Below are 11,448 nucleotides of genomic sequence, written 5' to 3'. Positions count from 1 at the left end.
GTGTCATCTCCCTTGAGGACTGGAACAATCAGACTGGCCCACTCATTGAATTCGATCGGCGAAATGCTGCCCTCTCTTTGCAGCTGGTCTAGCTTGATCTCTACCCTTTCTCTCATCATGTACGGTACTGCTCTCGGCTTGTGATGGATGGGTCGCGCCCCCGGAATCAGGTGGATCTGCACTTTTGCTCCTTGGAACTTCCCGATGCCTGGTTCGAACAGGGGGGGGATCTTGTTTAAGACCTGGGCACACGAAGTGTCGTCAGCGCACGAGAGCGCTTGGACGTCATCCCAGTTCCAGCGTATCTTTCCCAGCCAGCTCCTGCCGAGCAGCGTGGGACCATCGCCCGGTCCTACCCAGAGTGGTAGCTTGTGCACCGCTCCATCATAGGAGATCTTTACAGTAGCACTGCTGATTACGGGAATCAGTTCCTTTTTGTAAGTTCTCAGTTTCGCGCGAATGGGAGTCAAGACTGGTCTTGAGGCCTTGCTGCACCGCAATTTTTCGAAAGTCTTTTTGCTCATAATGGACTGGCTCATGCCCGTGTCCAGCTCCATTGAGACCAGGAGTCCATTTAATTCAACCTTCAGCATTATCGGGAGACACTTTGTGGTAAATGTGTGCATCCCATATACCTCTGCCTCCTCGGTCTGAGGCTCTGGTTCGTCGTGATCCTCCGTGGATCTGTCCTCCTCTGCAGGATTAACAGGGTTTGCAGCTCACCTGCACATACATTGGTGGTGTCCCATTGTTTCACAGCCTTACCCTTTGAAACAGCATGATTGGAAATGATGATCACCCCCGCAGTGCCAACAAGGTGTTAATGGCCTTGAATTCATCACCCTTGATGGTGGACTCTTAGACATCTGCGGACATGCAGCTGTAGGCATGTGGGGCCTGCCCTGTATGTTGCGATTTGAAAATAACATCACTTTGTTCACAGTACTTGTAGCAGCATTTTTGTGCTGAGAGATTTGCTTAGTATTGTTTCTGGTGGCAATGAACGCCTCGGCTATCGCTATGGCTTTACTCAAGGTTGGGGTCTCTACAGTCAAAAGTTTGTGAAGTATCACTTCATGGCCAATGCCAAGGACGAAGAAGTCTCTGAGCATGTGCTCCAAATGTCCTTCAAATTCACAATGTCCTACAAGGCGTCTTAGCTCAGTGACGTAACTCACCACTTCCTGGCCTTCAGACCTTTTGTAGGTGTAGAACCGGCACCTTGATATCAGAATGCTTTCCTTTGGGTTCAAATGTTCCAGTATCAGTGTGCACAAATTATTGTATGATTTCACTGTGGGTTTCGCTGGAGCAAGCACATTTTTCATGAGACCAGATGTTGGTGCCCCACAGACGATGAGGAGAATCGTCCTTTGTTTGCCAGCGTTCGCTTCTCCTTCCAGCTCGTTGGTCACGAATTATTGGTCGAGTCGCTCCACGAAGGTTTCCCAATCATCTCCCTCCCAGAATTTCTCCAGGATGTCCACTGTTCTCTGCATCGTTGGGTTTGTCATCTGTATCTCGTCACCAGTTGTTATGTTTGAATAAAGAGTCTGACTGGATACCGTGAGCTCAAAATAAAGTGTGACCTTAGTCTTTTATTGCAGGTCTCCAGAGTGCCTCTCCAGCCTGTGAGGCCTCATTAAGTACCTGTGCTCCCAAAGGATTGTGGGATCCCTTGAGATTCCAGGGGATGAGCCCTTCGTTGGCTGAGCCAGGTATATACAAGTTTACATATAAAACACATTGGCTGTAAAGCGCTTTGGGATGTCCGTAGGTTGTAAAGAAGCTGTATAAATGCAAGTTTTTTTTGCTTCTCTCATTCTTTATTAAACAAAATCAAATGATGGGGGGAAGGGGTGCAGTGAATTAGAACACTGTACTATAACCTCTGTGGTCTCATCTATGATTGAATTAAGCCTAGACTGTCAAGGTGACAGTTTCTCCTGATTGCCAACTGTAAGCACTATAAGGCTAGGGAGCCTCACCTGGCTTGTACTGGATCTAAAATGGTCTGAGGTATTCAAAAAAAAACAGAAGCCATTTCTTCTATAGGATGAAAAGATAATGGGGGTTGTTGGCTGGCTGCCTGTTTCTTACCTGAAAAACAAGCAGGCAGTAATTGAAAATCGTTGGAAGTTGGATCATTTAAATTGCCGAAGGCTTGCCTGTTTCCAGTGGGTGGCCACATAAATATGCAAATTGGAGCCCTATGCTGGTGGGAGGATCCCGATTACAATTTGCAGGTACAGATAACAACTCAGGGACATGCTCCACCCATTTGTAGTAGACTTTTGTGCGAGTCTAACCAATGATCTTTAAAGGGATCGCTTGAAGTCGCTCAAAAGACAAGCAAAAACATTTTATACTTTTACTTTTGTGGGGCCAGGAGGAAAAGCCGACGTACTTCTCCCATGGTCCATGGAAAACCTCTGTTACACTCTAAGTTCAAACAAGGCTTGTCCCTGGGATTACCTCCTCCAGCGTCTCCCCTTCTGGCCCAGCCTACCAGCTGGCTCAGCGTTTCAGCTGTCCAATTTCCTGCCATCCCATGCTGTAGTGTGTAGCCTGCTTAGTCCTTGCAGCTCGCCAGAGCCATCCAAGTGATGCTCAAACCTGAAAATCATAGAATCATAGAAATTTACAGCACAGAAGGAGACCATTTCATGCGATTGGCCGGCCAACCAACAGCTATCCAGCCTAATCCGACTTTCCAGCTCTTGGTCCATAGCACTGTAGGTTACGGCACTTCAAGTGCATATCCAAGTACTTTTTAAATGTGGTGAGGGTTTCTGCCTCTACCACCCTTTCAGGCAGTGAGTTCCAGGCCCCCACCATCCCCTGTGTGAAGAAAGTTCCCCTCAAATCCCCTCTAAACCTTCGACCAATTATCTTAAATCTATACCCTCTCATTGTTGACCCCTCTCCTGAAAGGAATAGGTCCTTCCTATCCACTCTATCTAGACCTCTCATAATTGTATACACCTCAATAAGTTCTTCCTTCAGCCTCTTCTATTCCAAAAAAAACATAACCAGTCTATCCAATCTTGCCTCATTGCTAAAATTCTCCAGTGCAGGCAACATCCTCGTAAATCTCCTCTGTATTCTCTCCAGTGAAATCACATCTTTCCTGTAATGTAGTGACCAGAACAGCACCCAGTACTCGAGCTGTGGCCTAACTAGTTTTATACAGTTCAGGCATAACCTCCCTGCTCTTGTATTATATGCCTCAGCTAATAAAGGCAAGTATTCCTTATGTCTTCTAATCCACCATATCTACCTGGCCAGCTATTTCAGGGATCTGTGGACATGCACTCTAAGGTCCCTTTGTTCATCTACACTTCTCAGTGCCCTACCATTTAATGTGTATTCCCTTGCCTTGTTAGCCCTCCCCAAATGCCTTACCTCACACTTCTCCAGATTGAATTTCATTTGCCACTATTCTGACCACCTGACCAGTTCATTGATATCTTCCTGCAATCTACAGCTTTCTTCTTCATTGTTAACCACACAGCCAATTTTAGTACCATCTGCAAACTTCTTAATCATACATAAGAACATAAGAAATAGGAGCAGGAGTAGGCCATCATTCAAATCTAAATTATTGATATATTCCACTAAAAGCAAGGGACCTAGTACTGAGCCCTGCAGAACCCCACTGGAAACAGCCTTCCAGTGACAAAAACTCCCATCGACCATGACCAATTTTGGATCCAACTTGCCACTTTGCCCTGGATCCCATGGGCTTTTACTTTCGTGACCAGTCTGCCATGTGGGACCTTATCAAAAGTCGATATACACAAAAATCCAAACGCACTACATCAAACACACTATCCTCACCAACACTCTTTGTTACTGCCTCAAAAAATGCAATCAAGTTAGTCAGACATGACCTTCCCTTAACAAATCTGTGCTGACTGTCCTTGATTTATCTGTGTCTTTCTAAATAAAGATTTATCCTGTCCCTCAGAATTTTTACAATAATTTTCCCACAACTGAGGTTAAGCTGACTGGATTATAATCACTTGGTCTATCCCTTCTCCCTTTTTAAACAAAGATACAATGTTAGCAGTCCTCCAGTCCTCCGGCATCACACCTGTAGACAGAGAGGATTGGAAAATGATGGTCAGAGCCTCTGCTATTTCCTCTTTTGCTTCTCTTAACAGCCTGGGATACGTTTCATCCGGGCCTGGAGATTTATGCACTTTCAAAGCTGCTAAGCCCCTTAATACTTCCTCTCTCACTATTTCATCATTTATTTCATCTAATATTTCACACTCCTCCTCTTTGATTGCAATGTCTGCATCACCCCTCTCTTTTGTGAAAACAAACGCAAAGAGTTCATTAAGGACCATACCCACATCTTCCACCTCCAAGCAGAGATTGATCTCTAATAGGCCCTATTCTTTGTTTCATTATCCTCTTGCTCTTAATGTGTTTATAAAACATCTTTGAGTTTTCCTTGATTTTATTTGCCAAAAGGATTTCATGCTCTCTCTTTTCTTTCCTAAATTCCTTTTTAATTTCTAATGTCCTCGAGAAATTTAGCAGTATTGAGCCCTCTGTATCTGTCATAAGCCGCCCCTTTTTTATTTATCCTAACTTATATGTCCCTTGACATCCATGGGAATCTAGATTTGTTAGTTGCACCCTTTTCCTTTAAGGGAGCATACCTGCTCTGAAACCTTAGGATCTCCTCCTTGAATGCTTCCCACTGCTCTGACACTGATTTATCTTCAAGTAGCTGTTTCCAGTCCACTATGGCTAAATCACTTCTCAGCTTAGAAAAGTTGGCTTTTCCCCAATTGAGAACTTTTAATCCTGGTCTATTTTTGCCCTTTTCCATAACAACTCTAAATCTAACTGAATTATGATCACTGGCACCAAAATACTCTCCCACTGATACCCCTTCCACCTGCCCAGCTTCATTCCCTAAAACAAAGTCCAGAACCGCCCTCTCCCATGTTGGGTTTGTAAAATACTGGCTAAAAAAATTTCTCCTGAATGCATTTTAGGAATTATGTACCCTCTATACCTCTCAAATTAAATTTATCCCAGTTTATATTAGGGTAGTTGCAATCCCCTACCATTACTGCCCTATAGTTTTTGCACATCTCAGAAATTTGATTATATATTTGCTGTTCTATCTCCTTCTGAATGTTTGGGAATCTATAGTACACTCCCAGCAGTGTGATCACCCCTTTTTTGTTCTTCAATTCAACCCATATGGCCCCATTTGATGATCCTTCTAACATATCATCCCTCTTCACAGCTGTAATTGTTTATTTCATCAATACTGTGACCACCCCCCCCACTGCTTTTTTACACCCCATCTATCCCGTCTGAAAACCCTGTAACCAGGAAGGTTGAACTGCCATACCTGCCCTTCTTTCAGCTATGTCTCAGTAATAGCTATAATATCATACACCCAAGTGTCTATATGCTCTCAGCTCATCTGCCTTATTCCCTATACTCCTTGCATTGAAGTATATACCTTTCAGCACTGCCAAATTCCTTTGTTTTCTCTGTCTTCCAAATTTACTTTTTACTTTTCTGTTTTCCAATTTCAGCTTTGCTTCTCTCCTTTCTGAATCTACTCTCAGGTTCCCATCCCCCTGCCAAGCTAGTTTAAACCCTCCCCAACAGCACTGGCAAAACCCCTGTGAGGATATTGGTCTGGGCTCTGTTGAGGTGCAAACCATCTGGCTTGTACAGGTCCCACATCCCCCAGAAACGGTCCCAATGCCTCAGGAAACTAAAGCCCTCCCACCTGCACTATCTCTCCAGCCACGCATTCATCTGCCAAAATTAGCACTCACTTTAGGTGGATATCTAAAGCCCCCACCCGCCTTAATGTCTTTCAGACATGCTGCCTAATAAGTTTATTTTAAAAATGTAATTTAAAACAGAATTTCAAGTAATCCATTCTTCCTGTGAAGTGTTGTTTGATGTAGCAGCAAGATGTAATAATCCAATAGGATCGATAGTGTTCCAAGTGCAGCATTAATTCAAACTCTATTCCCTCTTTCATTAAATATTGCAGGCAAAAAGGCATGTGACATGGAAAGAATAGTATTGGGTATGAAATGTGGTAATTTCCCACAATACTAACATATTAAAATTCAGTCCAGGTGTCTAAGATTTATCCTACCAAGAGACTTGAAGAAAGATGATGTCTTCAGAGGAAATTTTTCTCATACATGATACACTCTCAATATTGTATACTTGCCTGTAACATGTAGTAAAATCTATAGCAGGTAGCGAGCACTTGGATTTCAGACCGATTCCCTAACTTAAAATAGTAAGGGAGGACTTTCAGCTTGTTTTACTTCCAGAAAATGAATGCGAAGGCGGGTGCCTATTTAAGCTTGCTAATTAAGGTCCCGTGCTTGTTTTGGGACCCAAGTGCCTTTTTCGACAGCTCTGAAATTCTATTGGCTAATCCTGAATCAGTCCCGGAAATCGTGAACATGCACAGCTTGGGAGGGGGGTTACTTATATTTAAAGGGATCATCCGGTTCCTCTGAAGTAAAGCGCTGGTTTGTTTATTTGGACCGTTAGGGTTGGAAACGCGTCTGGGTTGATTTACGGGCCCAGAATCGGAGCTGCACAGATAGCGTGTGCCCAAACCAAGGGGGCCAGCTCCAAACTAGGCCTCGCACCTCATTTCAATCCTTTAGGCGCGCTGCCAATTTCAAGAGATGAATGTCAGTCAGCGGGTGGGATAGTGAGACACTGTGTAGTGTGCAGCCGATCTGCTGTTGCTTGTTTAAAGTTGAATTTTACCTCCATGTCCATTTAGAGGCATAAATCTTTCATGTGGTGTCCAGAACTTGAGGGGGTAGGAATTCACTTTGGGCCATAGTGCAAAGCGAGTGGCATCCTATCACCCACTTGTTGCATGCCCCATCTTCTATCCAATTCATTGCCTGCAATGGATCTGAATATCAAGCAGGGCAGACAACAGGTAGTCGATGTGATACCACTAGCTTTACATAACCATCTAAGATCAGTTCTACCCTGAAGGGGTTTGATGCATAGAAGATCATGTGGCACGTACAGAGGGGTGCATTTTATATACCCGAATATGTCAAGTCATAGTCAGCGTCACAGTACATTCACCATTACATAGCAACAGGTAGACAGATAGCTGTAGAAAGTTTTGGTCTCCTTATCTGAACTGTATACAGTTTTGGTCTCCTTATCTGAGAAAGGACATATAATGGAAGGGGAGGGGCATTGAAGCATGTCAGCGCTGTACGGAGCATCTGCGCATCGCTTTCCCCAGCGCCCCAGTAGTGCCACAGGACCCGCCCCTACAGGAAGCAGAGTGCGGGAGATTGCACTTCGCTTCCTTTCAGGGGCAGTAAGGACAATTCCTGCGTTGGGGGTGGAACTTCAGCTCCGGGCACTGAAAGTCCTGACTCCAGAAGGTTACTGCCCCAAATCGGGCCGCAGAGCAATTTCGTCGCCTACGTAGATTACTTGGCGGGTAGGATGTGTCCACTCAAGATGTTGCAACCATCATGAGCATAGGACAGGCTTGATGGACCAGCTGGTCTTTTGCTGCCCGTTATTTTTGCATGTTTCAGATAAATGACTGCCACTAGCTCCTCTTTCTGTTGGTGCTGCAACTGCTGTTGTATTAGATCCTAGACCAGGATGGTGGAGTTGTAAAAATGACCTTGGCGTTCTTGCTGAAGATTGTGCCTATATCGTTGTATTAAAATCAACTTCTGAGTGATTGCAGCTCAGCAATTCCTGACCCTGGACAGTTATTCTAATGTTACCAGTTTCCAAGGACACCGACAGGGGATGAATTCAGGGCACAAAGCAGCTGCATCATATTATATCAGGTATGGACAATATTTAAGGAATATTATGGTTGATTTTTTTTTTAAGTGACCATCTTAGTGTTGTGTTGGAGAGGTGAAACAAGTGGACATCGGAGCATGGTGATTTTTATTCTGCTGAAAAGCACAAAAGCTACACAAATAAAATTGTCTAATGCAGTAAAGCCACAGAGGTCAACCCACAAAAGTAACCTGCGATGTGGTAAGTTGATAGTAAAAGCAACTACATATTTGTGCTAGTTAAATACTTTGATGTTGTTCATCTGAGCACCTTATTGGCTGCAGCCTGATTGAAAGTGGTGTGCAGAATACTTAACCGGAAGTGAGGTGAAACTGCTTGGATCAGGACAGTCACCTGACTCGGACATGGTATTTGATGCTGATTGACTAAGTCACACACTGTGTTTGAGACATGCAACAACCAATGTTCCCTTTAAGCTGCGCTGGCCGTGTGACCAGACAGCGCTTTGGAGGTCCCGCGCAGTCGCCTACCGGCTTATGAAGGGAAAAACTGCACATGCGCGGATATTTGAATGGGCCACATAGCCCATTAAAGGTGCCCCGTGCCCCCCCCAAAAAATTATAGGGACCATTGGCAACAACTTGACTACAAGATACGATTCTGTGTCTTCATTATTATGACTTTGACAGAGAGAGCATTCTTAGTAAATACAACAATTCAACCTCAGTTCAAACCAGAAATCTTTTTGCTGACTTGCCATTTAAAATTTTTGCATATATATATATATCTATGAAGGCAGCAGCAGGCTTTTGTGTAATATTATTATTCTTGCGAACATTAAATTACAGGAAGCTTGCTCAGTAAGGTCGAGGCAGTCACTGCTGAATTGGACTAGATAGCTAACTTGATGACAATTAAAAAGGCTGGTTCTCCACTTCAACAAGGAATATTATAATATTATAGTGTGAAATATGCAGTCCTGCAAGTCTTTGATTGAGTTAACTAGGATGGATCCTGCATTCCCAACTGCCACGGATTTTCCTTCACAGTCCAAACATTATCATAATGTTCATTGGAGCCAGATTTCCAGATGTGTTCCCGTTCAGCAGTGATTTGCAACAACCTAGTTTTTGCAAATTATTACTACAAATATTTTCCTCACTGAGAAATATAGAAACATAGAAAATAGGTGCAGGTATAGGCCATTCGGCCCTTCAGGCCTGCACCACCATTCAATATGATCATGGCTGATGATGCAACTTCAGTACCCCTTTTCTGCTTTCTCTCCATACCCCTTGATCCCTTTAGCCGTAAGGGCCACATCTAACTTTCTTTTGAATATATCGAACGAACTTGCCTCAACAACTTTCTGTGGTAGAGAATTCCACAGGTTCACAATTCTCTGAGTGAAGAAGTTTCACCTTATCTCAGTCCTAAATGGCTTACCCCTTATTCTTAGACTGTGACCCCTGGTTCTGGACTTCCCCAACATTGGGAACATTCTTCCTGCCAATCCCGTCAGAATTTTATATATTTCTATGAGATCTCCTCTCATTCTTCTAAATTCCAGTGACTATAAGTCTAGTCGATCCAGTCTTTCCTCATATGTCAGTCCTGCCATTCTGGTAATCAGTCTGGTGAACCTTTGCTGCACTTCCTCAATAGCAAGAATGTCCTTCTTCAGATTAGGAGACCAAAACTGTACACAACATTCAAGGTGTGGCTTCACCAAGGCCCTGTACAACAGCAGTAAGACCTCCCTGCTCCAATACTCAAATCCTCTCGCTGTGAAGGCCAACATGTCATTTGCCTTCTTCACCGCCTGCTGTGCCTGCAAGTCAACTGATGTACCATGACACCCAGGTCTCGTTGCACCTTCCCTTTTCCTAATCTGTCACCATTCAGATAATATTCTGCCTTCCTGCTTTTGTCACCAAAGTGGATAACCTCACATTTATCTATATTACACTGCATCAGCCATGCATTTGCCTACTCACCTAACCTGTCCAAGTTACCCTGCAGCCTCTTAGCATCCTCCTCACAGCTCACACTGCCACCCAGCTTAGTGTCATCTGCAAACATGGAGATATTACATTCAATTCCTTTGCCTAAATCATTAATGTATATTGTAAATAGCTGGGGTCCCAGCACTGAACCTTGCAGTACCCCACTAGTCACTGCCTGCCATTCTGAAAAGGACCCGTTTATTCCTACTCTTTGCTTCCTGTCTGCCAACCAGTTCTCTATCCACATCAATACATTACCCCCAATACCAGGTGCTTTAATTTTGCACACTAATCTCTTGTGTGGGACCTTGTCAAAAGCCTTTTGAAAGTCCAAATACACGATATCCACTGGTTCTCCCTTGTCCACTCTATTAGTTACATCCTCAAAAAATTCTGGAAGATTTGTCAAGCATGATTTCCCTTTCATAAATCCATGCTGACTTTGAATGATCCTGTCACTGCTTTCCAAATGCGCTGCTATTACATCTTTAATAATTGATTTCAACATTTTCCCCACTATCGATGTCAGGCTAACCGGTCTATAATTTCCTGTTTTCACTCTCCCTTCTTTTTTAAAAAGTGGGGTTACATTAGCTACCCTCCAATCCATAGGAACTGATCCAGAGTCTATAAAATGTTGGAAAATGACCACCAATACATCCACTATTTCTACGGCCATTTCATTAAGTGCTCTGGGATGCAGACTATCAGGCCCTGGGGATTTATCAACCTTCAATCCCATCAATTTCCTTACTAATAAGCATTTCTTTCAGTTCCTCCTTCTCGTTAGACCCTCGGTCCCCTATTATTTGCGGAATGTTATTTGTGTCTTCCTTCGTGAAGACAGAACCAAAGTATTTGTTCAATTGGTCTGCCAGTTCTTTGTTGCCCATTAGAGATTCACCTGATTCTGACTGCAAGGGACCTACGTTTGTTTTCACTAATCTTTTTCTCTTCACATATCTATAGAAGCTTTTGCAGTCAGTTTTTATGATCCCTGCAAGCTTACTCTCATACTCTATCTTCCCCCTCCTAATTAGACCCTTTATTCTCCTCTGCTGAATTCTAAATTTCTCCCAGTCCTCAGGTTTGCTGCTTTATCTGGCCAATGTATATGCCTCTTCCTTGGATTTAACACTATCCCTAATTTCTCTTGTTAGCCACGGTTGAGCCACCTTCCCCGTTTTAGTTTTACGCCAGAGGGGATGTACAATTGTTGAAGTTCATCCATGTGATCTTTAAATATCTGCCATTGCCTATCCACTGTCAACCCTTTAAGAATCTATCCTAGCCAATTCATGTCTCATACTATCGAAGTTACCTTTCTTTAAATTCAGGACCCTAGGCTCTGACTTAACTGTGTCATTCTCCAGCTCAATGAAGAATTCTACCATATTATGGTGAAAGAAAAGTGCACCAAGTCTGTCAGACAGACAGAAGAAATTAGTTTATGAAAGCAAAACTATGGTGTTTTGCATACGCTCACAAATGTGATGCTTATTGTGTACAGTCCAGTACTGTCTAGAACCAGGGGTCACAATCTCAGATTAAGGAGTCAGCCATTTGGCCCTGAGATGAGGAGATATTTCTTCACTCAGAGGTTGGTAAATCTTTGAAATTCTCTACC

Source organism: Pristiophorus japonicus, chromosome 1 (assembly GCF_044704955.1).
Source record: "Pristiophorus japonicus isolate sPriJap1 chromosome 1, sPriJap1.hap1, whole genome shotgun sequence".
In the NCBI taxonomy this organism is placed as follows: Eukaryota; Metazoa; Chordata; class Chondrichthyes; family Pristiophoridae; genus Pristiophorus; species Pristiophorus japonicus.
The sequence above is the reverse complement of the archived record's forward strand: the minus strand, read 5'-3'. Positions refer to the sequence as shown.